The sequence below is a fragment of the Ambystoma mexicanum genome, chromosome 6q, assembly GCF_040938575.1.
Source record: "Ambystoma mexicanum isolate Mex_15411 chromosome 6q, UKY_AmexF1_1, whole genome shotgun sequence".
NCBI classification, from domain to species: Eukaryota; Metazoa; Chordata; class Amphibia; order Caudata; family Ambystomatidae; genus Ambystoma; species Ambystoma mexicanum.
In genome coordinates, this window is record NC_090937.1 from 353112514 (window position 1) to 353134165 (window position 21652).

A 21652-nucleotide genomic window follows, 5' to 3' on the forward strand; every position below is an offset into this window, starting at 1 on the left:
GTGTTGGCCTGTTGTGAGACTCAGATTTTGCACCTCTTCGTTGCCAGGCAACGGATGCAGATACTCTCGTTTGTGGCTCCACGTGGGAATGGATCAATTGACCTGCCACAACAAATGAGAAAATAGTATTTGGCTTTTAATAAGGACCAGTACAATGTGGGACGAAAAAATACAAAATAGTAAGTGTGAAGTCAACTAATGGTCAGGATTGACTGAAAGTCTAGGTTTTAAGTAAAGGTTTTGGATTAACTAAAAATTCAGGATGGCTTTTCCTCAGTCGAGGGCTTCTCCCTGAATTTCCGAGGAGAATCTTTCTGGAAAAAGATCTGAATACAATGTCTAGGTTTTCACAAATCCTTGATTGTTTTCTTGCTTCCTAAGAGACCCCAAACCAGCAGCAGATTCAAAGGGGCTAGACTGTCTGTAGCTCCCACATTGTGAAGCCCGGATCTTATGCCCACCCGCCTGCTCTATCTCTGTGTTCCCCATCACCCCATGCTCATTCCTCCACTGGTCCCAGGGTTATCCATGATGAATTCTGGGCTCACATCTACATTTCTCTCCTCCTTCAAGCTTCCCTTGTTGTTCTCATTACTGTCGCCCACACAGGTTTTCTCCTTACCTTCTTTAATGTTCTCTTTCTCAAACCTCATCTGCTCACTCCTCCACTACGTCTTCCTGTTTTCCTGATTGTACACCAGTTCTACAATCTTACAGCTCTCACAGAAATTCCTCCACCCGCTCATTATCCCTATCTTCTAGTCTAGCCATTTCCCCTTTTCTGCCAACTTTCATCAATAGAATATTCTTCCCCTTGCTTCAACTCCAAACATCTCATGCTGTGCCTCACTCTGTCTCCTCGGCCCAGTGCTTATCTTCTTCCACTGTCCATGTCCTTGTCACTTTCGTCCACTGCTCTGGCTCCTTCCACTCTTCACCTTCATACCTCTACTCATCTTCAAAATACCCAATGAGAACACTTTCCTTGGCTATTCTATCCAACTCAAAACCATTCTCTTCAATACTCCAGCGGTCGCCTTAAAACTCTTGCATCACCTCCAGTACCTTCTCCTCCATCTCAATCTACTCTGGATGAACTCTGACCTCATTGGTCCTTTCTCCGATACCTCGCCTCCAGCACCCCTGCTGCTTCCTCCAGTTTTCTTCAAAGGTGCCTCCTAAACTTTTACAAGCCCATGTCTCTCCAGCACCTGACTCTCACAACTCTCTCTGGCCGGCTTCTCTCCGGTCTGTGAACACTTTCTGTGAATGCGCAGTCTTTCTGTTCTGACTCAGGCCCACCCTTTGCAAAGATTGTTTTTTCATTGGTTCCCCTGGGGAAATCCTGATTGGAGTTACCTTGAGAGTGGTGGACTGGACCGGGAGGGATACAATCAATGGTCCTCCTCTTTAGTGGGCCTGACGGCAAGAGAAAGGAATGTATCGGGTCTACTTTAGTGCTGGGTGCCATTTTGGGTCTCACCAGTGTTCCTTACATGGGAAGTAGCATGGGAGCTCCACACTGAATGTCTGCGAGTGAGCCCTGCCTCAACGTCTCTGCTTAGCGGTCTCTCTTCGACCAGCTCTCACACTGGGGACTTCCTGTGCCACCAGCGCATGTGATCAGTATTACACTTGCGGCTATGCTGAAGCGGGCCAATGTCTCTGGAATATATTTTCTTCACCATCGGCACAAAGGTGGCACCATGCTAAATGGGAGGGAATATTATGCTTGTTGCTTAGAAATTCCTGGAGGTGTTTGTCAAGTGCCTGGCCCCTTCCACACGGAGGGCAGGAGGTGACCTTGGGATCCCCCATGTATAGTCTGTGTCCATCATCGCAGAGCGTGTGGTGGCACCAGGACCTTCTGTCACTCCACCATCTAAACTCCTAGCTAGGCAGGGGACTTCATCACAAGGTGTTGACACCAGGTCCAGGTGAACAACGTAGTGATAATCGTGCACACAAGGAAAGGCAAGTGCAGTAGAAAGCCACACTTGCATTTAGAGTCCTTTCCTTTTCTATTCACTGCATACATTATGTCTAATTTGAATTGGCTTCATAGTGGATGTTTTATGCTAGGGACTTGGCAGTCCCACAACAGTGCTTTCTTTAAATGTGTATCTACTCCAGCAGTGAAAACAGGCGCGAGCGAAGAACGATGGAAGAAAACTTTCCATTGTATCTGTGTATCACAATAATTGCAAAGATGTCATTGTGGGTAAAGGGAACTAATGTGATTTCTTTATAAGCGCATGATAACTTGTGAAGTCGTTTCTAGATGTAACTACACACACATACACTAATCAAAGCAGTTCAAAGAACAGCCAACAAAGTAAGAGGGAGGAGCACTGCAGAATTCTGAATCTGAGGTCCAGAAATAGGGTTGTCTCTGTCTGCCGAATAACCTTTCATGTGTACTCGAGGTACAGCAGCGCGATTAGGTCAGCAGCCAAAGCCATCTGAAGATGGGGACCAGGACCCATTTGAAATGTTTCATGGCACTCTTTTATTATTATTTTTCTGGGTATGCACAGTTTTAGCCATTCCTGCACCCATTAAACCATTTTGACCCAGTCATCCATCATCCAAAGATGTTCAACTGCACACCAATTCACCTCTATACATCACACATCCATACTCACCCACTCATCTATATTCCTCTTCCCAGCAAAACACCATCTAGCCATATTAACCAGTGGTGGAGGCAGCTTTTGGTGCATGGGGGGCTGGATAGCTCGTGAAGAGGCACCAACATTTTAAATGATTTATGGGTGAGCCCTCACGGGGTAGTGAATGTTTTCAGTGGAGGGTCCTAAATATGTCCTCAAATTAACCTGAGCGACCAAGCATAGTTTCAGAATCCAACATTTTTTTTTTAAGTTTGAGAAAAATGGGATAAAAAGCCATGCAATTTACAATTCTTTTTTCTAGGGCAGCATGAACCATATCCAGTAAATGTCATGATTCATGGGCAATCGTGCCTGGTAAATATTTTTAGTGGAGTGGCCTCAACATTTCCTCAAATTAGTGTGAGTGACCGAGCATAGTTAGGGAACCCAAAATAATTAAAGGGCTGTTTGGAGTGGCTGGGGTGGGGACCGGGGGGGGGCATGACGAATATCCAGTAAATTTCATGTGACATGGGCAGTCATGCCTGGTGGATATTTTGAGTCGAGGGCTCTAAATATTTCTTCAAATTAGTGTGAGTGACCGAGCACAGCCAGGGGGCCCAGAATAAATAATGGGAGTTGGGGGGCACCCTTCCACAAGAATAGTTTTTAAAATAATGTGCTGAAGTGATGCATTTTGCATGCAATTTGTGACAAAAATGAGGTTAAAAGCCATACAATTTACAATTGGTTCTTTAGGGTAGCGCATGACGAAATCCAGTAAATTCCATAACACCAACAGTACACTAAAGTGTAAAACTTCATACCATGTTCATGAGGCTGCAGCCACCATAACATATCTATGCCAGTACTAGGCACAATAAATCACATGCATGAGGCTGCATCCACATCCTACCTATGCCAGTATTGGTCAGCGTGAATCGCTTGAACGAGGCTCCTGTCCTGACCTGTATATGCCAGTAATGGTCACTTTAAATCGCATGCATGAAGCTGCTGCCACAACCTCTCTATGCCAGTAATGGTGAGTGCAAATGGCATTCATGAGGCATTCATACCTGGCATAGATGCCACAACCCATCTATGCCAGGTGTGGCCATTTTTCATCACATGCATGAAGCTTCTGCCACAACATATCTGTACCAGTAATGGCCACATTATATTCAGATGGCAAAGTGGGCAGCAACTTAAGGGTACAACATTTCCCTACTTTTCGGGGAAATCCACCATTGTTCCTTTTTTTGTCCCCTCAAGCACCTATAGTTTAATTTATTTTTTTGTATTAGTGTCCCCTACTGGGGGCGAGGGGTTCAAATCTGGACCCTACTGCTAACATTCCTGTATGACATCTAATGGAGCTATGTTGCTGTAATGCATTTGTTTTTGTTTTAATGTAATAGACTGCTTGGGGCATAATGTTCATTCCGGGGCCTCACAAAACCCTTCTTGCCAGTGATCTCAGTGATCTGCAGCATGTGCAGCTGTCTGAGCAGGTAGGGTGTGGCTTTAGTTCTGGGCATGTCCCTTAAGAGATGGGAATGGTGAGTGATTGGAAAGCGGAGGGTGCGTAAAGCTGCTTGCTGTGGGCAACAATGACCGAAACAAATGCATTTTTCCATTTATATGCCTTTTCTTTCACTGTGTTTTGATCAGTCGTGATTGGACTGTTGTAAATCACAGCATGGGGTGGAGTGAAGGAAGGGCAGGATCCAGGTATACGGTTTGAATTGAGGGGGGTTTAGGGTGAGTATGAAGTTGACAGGGATGGGGTAGAAAGGAACATTGCTCCACTTCTTTTTTTACACTTCGACACCTGTTTATATTGCATGCATGAACCTTCTGTTACAACCTATCTATGCCAGAAATGGTCACTGTAATTGCATGCAGGACGCTGCTGACGCAACCCATCTATGTCCCATCTATGTCAGCAATCTCTTCAAGGGATTCAGAGTGACAAACCATACATATCCAAACACACACTTATGCCCAGACACTCTCTGATCATAACATACACATGGATGTATGCATACATGAACAGCTACAGACTCACTCAACTAGTCTTTGTTTACACACAATGCATTATATCCAAAGACACACACAGGCATGCATTGTAAGGGTGTCGAAGAAGGAAGTAGACACAAAGGTGGCATGTTTTTGTTATAGACTTTTATTTGTACAAGAAAATCCCTCACTGTCCCTATTTCTGAGAGGGGTATCCCTGTCTCAAATCTCCCTTTCCTCACTTTTCCAAAGGAACTCAATGGGCCTCAGTACGAGATAGGTGGTAAGGGATTACCGGCACCGGTAAGGACACCGGTGCGGTAATCCCTTACCACCCTATTCCGTGGTCCCTTAGCGGGTCACTTCCTTAACGCCTGGTCTGACCAGGTGTTAAGGATGGGACCCGTTAAGGGACTTCAGAGATAATAACGGTACCGCAAAGTGCGGTACCGTTATTAGCTCCATCCCCATTCCCATTGAACCCTATGGGGGCTCAAATGGGAATGGGGAATGGTTCCCGTTATGGTCCCTATTTTGGGAACCCGGACCCGGAATGCAGTAAGGGTACCTAGTAGTGAGGCCCAATGTCTCCAGAATAGGGCTGCAAGATTTATCCTTGGGCTCAAGCCCAGTGACTGCATCTCTCCAGCCCTAAAATCTCTCCACTGGCTCCCAGTTGCCGAAAGCATCACATTCAAATTTCTCTGCATCGTCCATCATCCATAATATTGTGGTCCTATAATGACTGGGACCACGATTCTACAACTTGCTCTCACCAAAATTCTCTCCCTACAGATCTCGCCAATCTTCCAGCTCCAAATCTCTTTCCTCGGCTGGCTCCCTCCTCTGGAACAGCCTCCCCTTTCCTCTCTGTCTTGAGCCGGATCTCCTCAAATTCTGCAAGCTCCTCAAGACGTCCCTCTTCTCTTCCTCCTTCCCCATCTCCCATCCATGCTAACCCCCAGTCATTGTGTTTGGTGGCCAAGGGTCTTATGCATCATTCTGGGCCCTAACCTACTGTCCAATTGCCTGCAGCATCCACCCCCCTAATGCACTTGCCTTGAGCACCCACTGGCATGTGTTGTTTCACAGGCCAGCACATCTTGTTCTTGCAGGTAACCACTCTGTCACCAAGGTTCACCGCCCTACACTTATCAGTTGCCCTGAAACTGTCTCTCTTGCGCTTCCCTCTCTGTGGAACCTCAAGCACTTACCCCGTTCCCACCCCACCCCTCTCCCTTCTATCTCTCTCTCTGCAGTTACACGCTCCGAATGCTTACAAGGCCTAGTAAGACAGCCTCTGCCTTTTGCTCATCATTGTTTCTTTATTGCATTGTCTTGTTTTGCTCCCTTGTTCCCTCACCTTACCCCGGTGGGTGCTTTGAAACACAATCTTTAGATGTATAAACGTCTTACAAATGCACAATAAATAAAAATAAGTGTCTGTCAGAATGTCCGTCAAATCAGATACCACTGTCCTGTTTCATAACCCATTTCTATTCCTCACACTACAACTAAAGCATAATCTAACAAGTTCCCTCTCCAGGAGAATATCTCCCTGCTCCTGGTGCAGGGATAATTTTCAAAGGAATGTTCTTTTGCACAAATATATGCCTGAGGGAATGACTCCCTTACCCTGGCTAGTGAGTTTCACACAGTCTTTCCAAATCCATGACAATGGCTCTGTTCTCCTTATGTAAATCGATACAGTTTCCAATAAAACCATGGGAAATGACTCCCTTCCCCTGACATCTCTCAGTTTTAGTACCAGGAGATTGGCTCCCTTCTCCTGGTTTTGTTTGGCACAGTGCACAACAAGGCCAGGGGGACCAGGGGAAATGACTCTGTTCCCCTGGCGTCTGTAGAGTATGTTCCAAGAGATTTAGCCCCTTATCCAGGAGAATGACTCACTTCTCCTAGTCCCTCAAAAGTTATTTCTCACAACTCTGAGCTTGAGTTACACTTTGATAAGAACAACAAAGTGGCAAAGTCCCAAACCCTTCTTTGCTGATCACCGGGCTCAGTGCCGCCACTGCAACGAGGACGTTCTCCTTGCTTGCTCAGTTCCCTTTTTTTGGGGAACCAGACCCTTCTCTGGTGGTCAGTGGGCCGATTACTGCCACTGTGATGAGAAAGCTCTCCTCTGATGCTTGAGTAGCAGTGGTTGGGGTCCCAGAGCCATCTCTGGTCGTCAGTGGGTATATTGCCACCAGTGCGATGAGGAAGCTCTCCTCAGATACTTGATTTATGCTGTTTAGGGTCTCCAACCCTTCTCTGGTGGTCACTGGGTTTATGGTTACCACTGCAACGAGGAAGTTTTCCTCCGATGCTTGGCTTATCTTGGCTAGGATCTCTGATCCTTTTCTGGTGGTCAGTGGGCTTATGGTTGCCACTCCAATGAGGATGTTATCCTCGGATTCTTGGCCTATCTTGGTTAGGATATACCAACATTCTCTAGTGGTCAGTGGGTTTATGGTCGCCACTGAGATGAGTAAGTCCTCCTTGGTTGCTTGGTATGGCAGTGTACGAGTCCCCGACCAATCTAGCTTCCACCCCGTGTCCCATCCGGGTCTCTCGCACCTCCCATTACCTTCTTAGGGATTCCAGCACACCACCGGGACATTCTGGGACTGGGTTTCTTCTCTTCGCCACACTGGTCTTCTCTCTTCGTTTTCCACAGCACAACGGTGACTCCGCGCTCTGGTCTGCTGCTTGGCTCTTCGCTACTGCTTTGTGTTTGGGTCTGCATCAACTGGACCCACAGAGAACCTCTTCCTGCCCTCACCGGCGTCCACTGCCCTTCTCATACTCTGGTCTACCCACAACGTTTGAAACTCCTGCTGGTTTTCGTGTCTGGTTTGACAGTCGTCCATACTTATACAGTATGTTGCCAGTTTCACCCTGGCTGAATATAAAAGTCCTTTGTTCTTGTTGATAACTTAATCTGCATTCCCCATCAGGGCCACCTCGTACCAGTACTAGCACAGTAAATTACTTTAATGTCTCCTGTGCTCTTCTTCATCTTAGTACTTTTGGCTTTAGCCCCTGTACTATAGCAGCACATAGATTTGCTTTCAACAAAATGGTTCTGAACAGTGGGAAAGTCTAGGGAATGTTGGTGCATGACAATATTCAATGGGCTGTGCCCCAGGTGATGGTCCTTGTCCCCAGAAGGGGAGTCCCTCCCTGTGAGGGCCTCCTGCATTAAACCACCCCTAGTGGTGACGCTACTATTGAGTAGCAGCCGCAATGCCCGAGCCTCATGGAAAAGGTCTCGCCCTTTGGGAGAATTGACGACACTGTGTGAATCATCACAACATAGATACACATATCACAAAACACACACATATGCAAATTCCTGCAGTCTTTGCCTCTTCTGTCTTCTCTTCAGGGGGGTAAGGGCACACCACCGACTGGGCAACCATATGCAAACTCCAAATTCAGATGTACAGCGCACTCCGAAGGACTTAAATAGCCGGAGAACACCAGCACAGCAAGAGCAGCAGTGCCAAAAGAGTTGCCAAACAACCCTGTGAGAGGTGTTCTGCGGGTATAGCGTTCTTTCTTTGACAGTGTAATTTCGATGTTTTTTTAATGAGTATTTTTTACTGAAAAAACTAATTGAAATATATAGGGGGCTGGTGGGAAAGTGTATGGAAAGGGTGGGAGGCTATATGTTGCTACTGCAATTTATTGTAGGTTAAATAACATAATAATCATCTTGAAAAACAAACAACTTTGTGTGTTAGATGCTTCGGGATGAAGACACCACCATTGGGTTAGACTGGGAAAGTATCCATCCCAACTTGGCCCCTTTATTCGATGGCGAGCCAAACAACACCCTTTAGCTGCATGCTGGACCCTGATCATATCCAATGGCCATCTATCTACCCTCTCGTGCCAAGAGTATTTTGCTTCAGTAGGTGTCGGGTTGGGAGGGACACCTATAAGACGAAACTAAAAAGCAGCATGAAATACGAGAGCCATCGCCCCGTACTGCCGATTTGCTGAGTGAGTAAATTGCAGGCGCTCATGGAGACATGAAATAGAAGCAACTATAGAGAACAGCAGTGCCCAGTGGCTGTAGTGACCATTAAACAGCGAATGGCAGATTTGCAGCATGCCACCCTACATCACGGGTCAACACGAACCCTAACTACTGCAGGCTTGAAGCATCATTTTAAGGTACGTGAAACAGGCAAGCAAAATGAAGATGTAAGTCACTGTACTGGTGTTGGCCAAACTTCTTTTCTAAACTTGTCAAATTATTTTCCCAGCTGCTTATGTTCCTCTTTATTTCCCTTGCTGTCCCCATGGGGGGATTGCCGGTATTACTTGTGTAATACTTGTGTAATACCAGCTGTTTTTTGCCGGTGGGATGCCTGACTTACCTCCAGCTGACTGGAGGTAAATCAGGTCTCTCACCGGACAACCTTTAGTTTGTAGGTGCAGAAACGTGACGGTATACGGAAGTAGCGGCATGTTAATTCCACCCCGGCAAACCTGTAATGAGGCCCAATGTGTCTCTACTCACGTGATATCAATTGTTCTGCTATTTCGTCCATGGCTCTGAGTTTTTCATAATCTTCTTTCTTTCACACCCTTTTCTTAATATTAAGGCCCTCATTATGAGTTGGCCGGTGTGGAGATAACATGCCAGTATTAGTCTATACTGCACATTTCCAAACTGGCCAACTACAAGTGTGCCAGTGAGGTGCCTGATTTACCTCCAGGTGAGAACTGATGGTAATTCAGGCACCGTACCGGCAAGAATCACTGGTATTACCGGCACATGTATTACCAGCAAAATCCCCCATGGAGTCCACTCCATGGAATGGGAATTAACACCGCTTACTGGCACTCAGTCCGGCGGTACTACCATTTGCCGGCATCCTGGCAGATTTGCCGCCAGGATACCGGTAAGGTTATAATGAACTTCTAACTATGTCAAATGCAATGTATTTTATGACTAACTTCATTAGTCTACTCACATCAATGGTTACCTGGTGTAATGCCTCAATGGAGAATTCAGTATTACTCTGCGTAATATGTTCTACTTCTTTAAAGTTAGAGATGCCCTGCTCGAGACTTCAAGTTGCTGACTCTCCAATAGTTACCATCACATCCCGGCATCTAAATCAGCACACTAGCAAAGCCACAAAAAGCATCTTGTTTACGGTTATTACCTATTACGCTGGTTCTTTTTTAGTCCTTAGAACTTCACCCCCATGCTTACTAACATGACTGCTTGTCCTTCACTGGAGCGTATGAATACACATAAACGGCCACCTACCACTCTTTCTTTGCTTTTTCCGGTATGGTGTCTCGCCACCTAGCCCGCGCTCTGATATTAATAATGGGGCTTTCCTTCATACACTCGACACTGTTCTTCCTCGTCTTGTTGCTCTGTGTTTTCACACAGCTGTCAACTTGTTCCCGGTCCGGTGGGTGCAGTGGATCTCCTCGTGTCCTGCTTTTCTTTATGTTCGTGCACTTGCAGTTTTGCTTGTTACTTTTGTAAATGCAGGCATACAAGTCTAGGAATGCAAAGATTGGGTCCTCCCAACGCGCTTGGTATAGGTTTGCATCTGTGACGCCGTTCTTACATTCATCGTACAACCTAAAGTCAGGCGGGCTAAAGCTCAGTGGAGTAACTTTGTTGAAAATGTTGGGGGGGACATGACATCTGAAGAAAAGGTGCCCCAGCTAAATGAATGGGGACAAAATGGTGTGTCATGAAAGTTGGGGGGGAACAAACACCTCTGCCCCCCCCCTAAAATTACACCCATGCTAAAGCTGGAGGTGCCAGTTTTCCCTTCATTGCCGCCAAACAGTGGAACTCACTGCTGCCCTCCCTGAGAGCTGAACCATCCTACTGGGCTTTGCGCACAGCCCTAAAAACCTGGCTGTTCAACGAGACCGAGTGACCCCCGGTCCACATGCCATCCACCCTTTAATATCTTCATCACCTAGACTGACTCTGCATTTATGTCACAACTCCTGTGAACTGGATGAAATGACTACGTAATGATACTCTGCAACAGCTCTGCAATGCCCCTGGGCTGCTGTGTGCTTTATAAATTAAATAAATAAAATAAATGATTAAGTGAAATGAGATCATATTCGTGAGAGTCCACCACAGAAATGGTCATTATGACTCATGTGCCAAATAATGCAACATCCCTGTTCAGTTCTTCAGAGGGTGCAGCGCACCCAGGCAGCTTCACTGCAAATGGCAACCCACACAGGCTGCAGAAGGCGGAGATGAAAACCATATTTCAAGCTTCCCTGGGCAAATTACGGCAGCCGTGGTTTTGATGGCAATATTAGTGATTTGGAGACTGCATTGTCCACATTATGGTAGCTGCAAGACACTTCTGATGTGGTGACTATTGAAAGCACAGAGTGGCATTACGGAGAATTTGAGACTGCACAGGGCATATGATAGTGATCACGTGGCCAGGTACTCACACATTTGCAAAGTATTGACATTTTTTACACATTTCTCACACCATTGGCAGTACAGAGCAGCTGCAGCCTGCCATAACAGCTTGAAAATGGAGGGAGTACCTGAGCACATAATTGCAGTGTCTGGCAAAGGCCTGTCAAATGCCTTTACAGGAACCAAAACTGTTTGCTTTGCCAATGCTGATTGTACTTCTGTCTCAGTTTAGCAACAGGGCTTTAGGGTCAAAGTGGCACGAGGGTTTGTTAGCTCATCCACCAATGCCTATCACTGTGGCCACCTTTTTATAAAAACAAAAGAAATTTCCGACAGGGTTTAATTTTACTACCTTTCTCATTCTGAAGTCTGCTAAAAAAGAACGCATTGCCAGGCAAGAGGGATTTTCCTGATAATAACCCTTTACTGTGCCTTCTGTGCTTTGAGGTATGCTTGGATTCAGGTGTTCGGTGTCCTTTCTCTACTATATAGAAAAGGGGAAGTGCTTTGTTGGAGTGGGTTTTGGTATCACTACTGTGTGGACGGTTTCAGTGTGTGCAGATGTGGTGGTTGTAGTTTTTGGTTGTGATACACGCGCAGGGGATGGTGTGTGTGTGGCGTGCGTGTTGTGAGTGTGTATCCTGTTTTGGTAGGTGTCATTTGTGTTCTTTAAAGAGGGAAGATATGTGGTGACCTGGTGTCCATGTTGCCTTTGTTAGTATGCATGGAAAGTTGGATGCGTGACATAGAATGCAGCCTGTGAAAATGTTGATGTATGAGTGAGAGCTCTGAGTGGGTCAGTTGGTGAGATGTAGACCCCTAGAGAGGATGCCGGTGCATGTTGCCTTAAGCTCAGATGTACTTGACATGATAACCTTAATATGATGTACTGGAACTTTCATATAGAAGCAACTAGAACTTCAGAAGATGTCGGTGTCATCTTTGGAGAGCCCAATCTTTACACAGTGCACTGCATTTATGTGCATGCATCACACACATGCAGCAACACTACACACAGTAATGTACACTGATTCCAAGGTCATTCTAATCAGTTCAGTCTGTCACATTGGGTGCGGTCTTGCTGTGCTAAAATCAGGCCTAATCCATCAATTTGCATTGGGAGAATGCAGGGCATCTGCTGCTTCTCATTGCTGCACTGTGCATTCTCCTAACATTTTACATGGCCGAGTGCTCCAGGAAGGGTCAACTACCCGAGGTGGAATCGGTTAAGCACTTTCCTTGGGACGATCGCTTGCTTCTGAATGAAGCTTTAAAGGTCAAAACAAGGAAGAGCATGGAGAGTTGAACAGTAGAGGGTACGGGGAGGAGACGGCAAGTAGTGGCTTGGTGAAGGCATGCCAGTGGTGGTGGTTGAGGGGAAAAGAGATCACCAACAATGGAGAGGAGCATGGAATGGAGATCTCAAAAGGGAAAGGACCCAGAGACGGGATCAACTCAAAATGTGGCTAGTGAAAGGAGATGATACCCTGAAAATGTAGAGCAAAGAAATCATGTAAGGGCTACTGTATGGTTCATCATTCTCTATTACAGGCTTATACATAACCCCAGAAGTACACCTTTAGAGGTACGTATGACTCTTTATTTGTTCGTGGCCTTGGTGCTTCCGTCAGGAGCAGCTTACATCAGGGAAGTGCAATGTTTGCATCCATCCCATGAATGGGTGATCTACTTCAAGGCAGTTCAATGGTACTACAGATTGTGAGGGGGATTGAAGGGGGCATGCAATGGCGCCATGAGCACAGCGTAGTATATATACAGATGGAATAGTAACGCCTTTACAGAATTATGGAACCATTTAGAGTGCCGAGGGCAAGGGTGTAAATTAGGGTGGTAAAGGGATGTGCTGGGATAAGCTTGCAGTAGGAATGGGACATGCAGTCGGATCATGACATGCCCGAGAAATCTGTAGGTTTCATTGTTACAGATTCAGGGTCTTCTTTGCATTCTGTTGGACAGATATCCTCTTCCAACCTCCCTGGGCAAATTTGCCAGGGCAGGTAAGGGTAGCTGGAGACACAATGTTGGTCCTTGCACCATCTTTTGAGTCCTTTGCTACCCTTGGGATCTCATCAATCTGATTACTGATGTATCAAAAAAATAAAAAAAATAATGTCTTCACAGTATAATTGTAAACATCATGTCCGTCTGTGATCTCAATGCGGAAGCTAGGGTTGGGCGACTTCACTTCTACTCCCTCTATGATGCTCAGGAAATGAGATCACTGTGCACTAAATGCCCAAGCGTTACTGCGGGACAGACGCACTTTGATGCAGCAGAATGAGTGTATGTACGACTCGTTATGCAGTTCAATGTGATCCAACAATTTGCCCTGCTACATAAAATGTAGTCCAATATATGAATATAGAGTAGAGAAAGAATACCCGATAGCTTCAATGAGGAGATTGTCCATCAAACAATTGTGAACTAAATTACAACAGAGAGAATAAGGGGTTCACAACCTAGTGGGGGGACCATGTAGAAAGTAAGAGCTGTGGGGTGGGGGAGAGGGGAAGGAAAGCCCAACAAGGAAACCGCAAAAGACATGACCTTGCACGGGCACGAGGATGGAGGTAAGACTGTAAATGGGACCAGTGGGATTTTGCATTTTGATAATATTTCGTTTTACGTCTCTCCATTCATTTCTAATTGATCACTTATTTAAATTCAACACGTCCGCACATTTGGACACTTGTGTATTTGCGTGAACATTTCACCGATCAAGTCCTATATATAGGCAGTCTCTGGACTATGAGTACATCGCCCTTCTCGTAAAAGTAATTCAGTCGGTTATGAATTCTCATATCTGTATTTGTTCCAGCAGTATAAGAAGGCAACGCAAATGCATCACTAGTAACACCCTAAAATGCAGTTTACTGCTAATTTAGAAAATGCCCGTGTAAATGTAAATGTAATTGGTTATTTATAACGTGCTCAATACCCAGTGGTTTCTAAGCTCGGACCCCGGGATAGAATCTGTGTTGATTCGCGTACCTCCGCTGAGCTATCCTCCAAGTGTAAGATGTGCGCATGTCCATTCGTCATTCAATCAGTCCTTCTGGCCCTTGGAATTGTGCGTCTACACATTACATTGATTTGAAACTATTCCATTCTTCTTTAATTGCTCAGCTGCCAATCCCTTGCTTCTCTAAGAGCTCCTCCCCCAATTTGAGAGCTGGCCCAAGAGTGCCCATCCTCTGGCAGCCTGTCCATAAGTGAATCAAATTATGTTGCTGGCTGCCCTTTGCTAGAGGCCCTTTACAACCTGACTAAAATGATGCAATTATGTATTTTGGACTAGTTATCAGTGTTTTAAGTATCATTTGCCAGAAACTGACCAAAGCTGGCCAAGCAGGCTAATCCAGTAGAAATGAGTCCATTTCTTTAAACAGAGCTATTGAAATGTAATGTCGCAATGCCAATCGCATGGAAAGTGGCTTAAAGTGTTATTTTTGTTTTAGTGCTTGTAGAGAGCGACGTCAACACCCTTCTTTGGAGATTAAGTAAAGAAAGGGGAGTGTTTGAAAGAAGTCCTGCAGTCAAAAATATTGGACACTGAAACTTGTCACAGAGGTGAGCTGCCCGAGGAAGAGAATCTGGTGTTTTACTGCCTCAAAAAGTGTACCTCATCCTCCTGAACTATACAAAGCGGGAAAAAGCCCTTCAGGCGTTTGACCCTCTGGTGACTGTCTTTTTTGCTCCCGTGATGGATTTTAATCAGGTCCCCATTATTGCAGGGGCGCTATTTGGTGCCATGTTCTTATTAATGTGCATATGCTGCCTGGCTCGAGTATGTGCCAGCCAAAGCAGATCCCAGAGTTCCACACAGCAAGTCAATACGACAGCTGTGGGACACACCACCGTTGCTGACATTAATACGCAATTTAACTACCCCGTATCGGCATCGGCACCGCATTACAGCGTGGGAGCTGGGGAACATTTTCCGATTCATCCTGGACACCCTCACCCTCCAAGCTATGGTCATGATTTTCATCAACAACACCACAACTTCACCATGGGCGCAGTGAGCAGCTTTGCGTCGGCGACTGCACCACCTATCGATGCGCCTCCCAGCTACTGTGAAGTTGTTGGCAAACCCAATAACGCCTTTTGTGGATGAGGAGCATTTACAGAACTCTACCTTAGTAGATGAAAGTTCATCTATCACCATTCCAGCATATAGCGGGGGACACTATTTAAGTTAAAAGAAGTACGCTTCAAATCTCCTGAGGTGAATTGACCAGAAGATCCAAGAGAACCTGTCGGAGCTGTCCTTCTATAGACAATTTAGGAACATGCAAAAAAACATTGTTTTTTTTGGCAAACCGCTAAAGGGATATCGTAATGTAAATGCTTCTTCCCATAAGAGATGTAGAACAGTTTTTTTCTTTGGTGAAAACAATTGACAAGTCTTGTACCTCTGGTAGGATCTACCCACAGATGCTGTTTTTTCAGTGATTATATAACAGCGATTAGGAGTAGCATTCCTGCTACTAATTTCCTCTAAAGGTCTTTCATCTTGGCAAGGTTCGGAACTGGTTACTCTGTCTGAGCTTCTCGAATGAATGGCAAGTGCATACACCACAAGCTCTGGCAGTGACTCGTGCCCTGTGTCTGTAGTGGAAGAGTATTTTCCTTTGTCCTCTCTTTTCCTGCTACATTTGGTTATCTCCTTGCATGCCCACAGTTGTTTTCCTGTATCGCTGTAAACTAGGCATGCTCCTTCACCACCCCTTCTTCTGACTGCATAGCCCATATTTTGCCCCCTTGTGGTTGTAATATTCTTGTGTTAATTGGGGAGGGGAGGGTCTCCTTGTCTTTTCTATACCCGGTTTATGCACTGGCTGCAGTTTTAAGGTAGCGACCATGCACGTCCTGTAGCACAGGTTTGAACTTGCCTATTGGGCAATAGCGCAATGCCCAAACCCAAAACGCTCAATGCTAGTATGAGCCACTTTTTTTGGCCCATGTGGCCGCTTTGATGAGTTATTTCACCATGCGTCTAGTAGATTTGACCAGTGAGTTGTCCATGAGTTATTTGACCAGTGAGTTGACCATGGGTTATTTTACCATGCGGCTAGTAGATTTGAACAGTGTTACTGAATAAATATTCTTGAAAATGCACAAGTTGTATCACATTTTATCAACAAAAAAAACCTTGGGTACTATTTATATAGCCTGCTACAAAAGGAATGAATGTGCAACTGTGGGCCACTTTCCCATTGGTGCCTGAACCAATTTGATGCCCCAGTCCAACCCTGCTGGAGCATGTGTACCAGATGCTTGAGCATGGGGTATCTGTTTGCTGGTATTGCTGGATCTCTCACTGGCTCTTGACATGATCGACCCTAAATATGGCCGTGACATCCTACACTATTGTATGGGCATTGAGATAGGGTTCTTGCCTGTTTTTACTCATTCGGGGGCAATTGTTCATAAGGGTTGTATGTGATTATACCAAAGGTAAAATCAGAGTGGTAAAATTCACCAAAGTCAAAATACCCCAAAAATACTGAATTATTTTTTTTTATTTTTTATTTAGAGGGGTTCCCCTCCCCAAGCCCCCCATTTTTCGGAGGGGGTCCCCTCCCCAAGCCCCCCATTTTTCCATCCTTTTAACCCCACCCCAACTCCATCCCCACCCATTTTAACCCCTTACCCCGCTACCATATATATATTTATTTAACATTTTCGGTAAAATGATGGTACCCTTCGTAAGTGCTCAGGATTGGCGGCTTTCCCTTGTACCGTCTCTGTGTGCTTTTTTGTGGTGATCCTGTTGTCCATGTAATTCATTCAAAGCATGGAGCCAGCAGAGATCTAGTGGCGAGCCAGGGCGCCCCCATGAATCTGTATGCAAGACAACTCCCAGTTGCACCTGCCGCTCTCCTCTATCCATCTCCTTGAAGGCAGACTCCAGGAGAGTGAGGCCTGGTTGGCATCTCTTTCTTTAGTTGAAAACTTCAAAGAAGGAGTTTTACTTTTGTGTGTCTCATTTCTAATGTTTGATACTTGGATAGAAGAGGATTCCATCAGTGCCATTTCTGCTTTTTCTTCCTCTGCTACAGTTTTATGGTCTCCCCCTCCTCCCTCATATGAATGCACAAGTGAAATCTGCTAAATTGCACCGTTGTTCACTAAAGGCTATCAAATCTTTCCCTGCTGGTCCCATTTTTTGTTTATTTCCAGCTTTGATTCAGGGACCCTCTGCAGGCTGCTCTTTATCCTGCCCCTCACACGGCTTCTGTGTCCAGGAGACAGAATAGGATCAGACCCATCCTCAAACAATTGCACTGCCTAATGCTGGGAGTAAGAGTCCAGTTTGAGATCACTAGTGTGCAACCATAAAGCTGTCCATGCGTTTATGCCTAGCTGTTTGGCTGGCAAAATAGTGCTCCCCAGAGGACAGCAGATAAGAGTCATGAGACCTTTGCAGCTGGCAGTTCCTGGATTCCACTGTCTCTTCACTTCACTTTCAGGATGTCATTCTCCAGAGCAGCAGTGTCTTGCTGCACTGCTTAGCCGGCCCCCTTGGCCAGCCCGCTGACTTGCTTGCATTTCATAAACATCTTAAAACCTGGCATTGGTCTGACGACCTGTGATACACTGTTCTAGAGTTGCGTGTTATTCTGTCTTGTCACGTCTGCATTTACTGTTGTTTGTGTATTAATAATCCTGTTGGTTGGTTGAAGCTTGAAAGAGCAACACCAAGTGCATATACATATTTATTTTTTAACAAAAACCCCATTTGAACTGAACAGAGCATCAGCAGGTTTGTACAGATAGCTTAAAGCCACAAATGAGCTCTTCAATTTGAGTCTGTGTGAAGAAATATCACAATACATTTCCCTAACTTTGTTTTTACTTGTTGGAATCAGAGTGCAGTTCTGAATTAAGATACTTTTAATTTTCCTGTTTCCTAAGGCTCAACTGTCAACTCCTCTGAAATCTTTATAACATGTTGACCCTGTGTCATGTTTCCTATTACCTGAAATAACCTACTTTTTTCAATTCAATTATACTTTATTTGGTTTGGTTAAACATTTTAACCTTTTCAAAACAGTCAAATGAAATATTATCACTCTAAAATACAAAACAAGAAAAGAAATGCATACATTTACCACATACCAATCACAATCAATGTAATTAAAAGGATACAATCATACTAGCAATTGAAACCATGTTAAAATTCCTATTCTACTGGGACATTTCGGGTAGAAGGGTTTTTCATGCATTTTTAAACCTCTGATTTTCTATGAATGTTGTATTCAATGATGTACGAACTAATGGCGCCGACTTCATCCTCAATGTGAGGCTGTTTATTGGTTACAGAAAATATCTGTGGTCATCTCAGCAAGTATTCATCAGTAGCCAGTGGTCACCAATACCTGCCCTTGCCAGGTCTCTCTCTCAGCTGTTCTCATGGGACCCTCCTCCAGCCAGCAGATGGAAGTTCCATGATGTCATCATCCTGCTTACCATGTTCATAACATGTTGACCCGGTGTCATGGTTCCTATTAGCTGAAATAACCTATTCTACTCGGACATTTCGTGTAGAAGGGTTTCGTATGTATATGGAAACCTGTGTTTTTCTATAACTTAGCCTGATGTTTTCATGATCTTTAAGTTGTATATGTTTTAATGCACAGAGCTATCAAGCATCATTGTGTGATGTTCATGCTTTATATGATTTTTTTTAAATTAAATAAATGTCTATATCTTTTCCATATTCATTTTTTGTAGCAATGATCTGTCACTATATTCCTGTCCCTGACGAATTTCTCATTGTGATAGAATTTGATTATCTCTGATGTTTGAAAGTGTAATTGAATATAAGTCTAAAATCTGCCATTGCTATTTCTGATAACAGAATCCGACCCAGGCGGTAAGTTACCGCCTGGGTCGTACCTTTACCACCATGGCGTAAACTACGTTTACGCCATGGTGGTTGGCGGACTTACCGCCCCATTCCGAGGTTGCCAGGGCGGTAAGTCCCCAATCCCCATTTACCCTTCCCCATTCCCATTTTTGCCCCATAGGGCATAATGGGAGTGGGGAAGGCGTTAATTACGCCACCGTAAATTACGGTGGCGTAATTAACAACAAGGTCCCTTAGCGCCATGGATTTTAACACCTGCAGGTGTTAAATCCTCCATGGCGCTAAGGGACCTCGGAATCAGGCGGTAAGGGTCGGCGCTGTTTACGCTGCCGTAAACCCCTTACCGCCTGGGTCGGAATGAGGCCCTGACTTCTAGCGACCGTTATTACTATGAACTTTTCAGAAAGCAGATTCTGTGCCTGCATGCTGTTGGAAACATTGATCTGAGGAAGTAGGGCTCGGAAAAATACTACAACTGAAAACATTTCTGGAAAGCACTCAAAGCTGCTGTATTTAACTTAATGTAATAATGAACCAATTCCATTTGACCACCATGATTGAATCAGAATTTGGTTTCTGATGCAATACTACATCCATGCAAGCAAGGTTTGATTATCTGTTGACTAAAAGCACGTGTTGTCAATATAGAATATGAATCTGATTACCATAAAAGCTAAAGTGAAGCCTGATGATGTTATTGATAAAACGCCCAACTCTTCCTATAGCACGGTCGCGTTAGGACAGTTTAATGGGATTACCCTCAGACCTCTATTAGTTTAAGTAAATAGCCCCACTGTGTCCAGGTTCAAATAACAATATGGATTTTCACGTATAACAGTTGTATTTCTTCCAAAAAACACAAATTCCAAAGTTCAGCCGACACATATTTCGACCCTGCCGGTCTTTGTTTGATGTCATGTTATTGATAGTTTACTTGGACTCAACATTAAATTGACTTTATAAACCTCATTGGAAAAAAAGAAAAAACTTTGCTCAAAGGAGATTGATTCCGAAAGAAAATATGTGCGAAACACTTCATGCTAATGCACTTTTTAGATTCGTCATAAAAATATATTTAAAACTAACTTGGATTGTATTTGAACTTTTATTTTCTACTCATCCTGAAAATATAATTACACAATTTCTGTAGGGTGTGCTGAAAATGTTTCCATATATTGCTCTCTCTTAATTTTTCATCCCATCTCCTCTTCCTATCCTACCACTTTTTGTGTCTTTGCGCGCTGAAGCGCAGCATTGTCTATCATGAGCAGGCCCAAAGTGATAAATAAATACTTTTTTGACGTCTTTTCGTCTATGCCCAGGCCTGCTGGCCATGGGTGGTCTTACGAGAACAAGTCCTAACATTAGAATCAGACTTTTAAAGAAAAATAACACGTGTGAGGCATGCAGTATTCTGATTCCAGAGATATCAACATCATTGTGATTACCACAAACTTCTACACAGCATTGGAATTCTGTGAAATCGTCTTGTAGCCTCCACCTCATGTCCTCCGCTCACACCTATGTGAAGGGGTTACTTCCTAGACATCATGCTGTACAGATAACCTTTGCAAGCGTCTCCACACCACCCTCTTTCCAGGAACCAACACTTCTTAATCCTCTCCGCCATCAACATTTCCACCACATTTGTCAAATAAACACCCAACCTATCAATGACCCCTTTGAATCGAACAGCTAGGCTCTATTAACTTCAAGAACATTTTGACCTCCATCGTCCATCTCAACATCGTGCTCGCCAAAGCAGCAGAGTAAGTTCCACTACACTACACAATCTCAACAAGATCATCCAACTCTGGCTGATACCACTCGCCCCAACCGGAAAAAAAGAACAATGCCACCAGCTAAGAAGCACCACCTGGTGATCAGTACCAATTGAAGAAACACCCACAACCCAAAACACTACAAATGCCTTACAGAAAAGCCATCATTGCAGCCAAGGAACAACTATTCACTATCCGAAATAATGGCTCAATTGAAGAATCCATTAGTCCATTTAGCACTACATTGCCATTGCATAATTCCATGGTTCAACCTTAATTGCCTCGCTTAAACCTTTCTCCGAAATACACTCTGGAGCTCAAGGATCTTCAGACGTTGCAAGACCAAATCATTGACGAACCTGTGAGAACCCCACACTCCCATTTCACAAACCATTACCATGCATAATTGGAAGCATAGCCCTCTTGCAACTATCCACACTCGAGCCTCAGTTTAGGAAACATCCCTTTATGCTGCCCCATGGACAGTGTTCCCTTGTTCTCTATATATGGAGCACATTTTAGTCTAACACCTACAAGAGTTCATGGAAACCAATGCCATCTGTGATGAATTAAGGGAATTCATCACTCCTGCCTTGGGGGGAGCCACTCCCTGTGAGCCTAGGGAGGTGAGCCCACTAAGCAAGGCCCTCCCTAATGGGTTTGGGAAAGCGGGACCTCACTCTAGGGGTCAAGGACTCCCGTTCCTTTAAGGAACTCCCTAGGAAGAATACTCTCTCTGCATATATAGGGAGTAGAAAGGACTGATGTTAATTCTGTTTGGAATAGATCAAATGGAGGGAAGAGAAGCTGGCAAAAGGGCACGAGACATCAGCTTAGGAGGAGAGAAAGCTGATCCTCAATGAATGAAAAAAATGGTGACGTTAGCCCTAAGAACAGAAGG

General features: G+C 44.7%; 1 long non-coding RNA gene across 2 annotated transcripts in view; it reads left to right on the forward strand.

Annotated features, from left to right (window-relative positions):
• Positions 1 to 18824, forward strand: part of LOC138516031 (uncharacterized) — an 86650-nt gene extending 67826 nt beyond the window's left edge. For both annotated transcript variants that reach the window (XR_011282211.1, XR_011282210.1), the window contains one exon: positions 14553 to 18824. This is a non-coding gene — a long non-coding RNA (uncharacterized lncRNA). The remainder of the gene's footprint in view (positions 1 to 14552) is intronic.
• The last annotated feature ends 2828 nt before the right edge of the window (positions 18825 to 21652 follow it).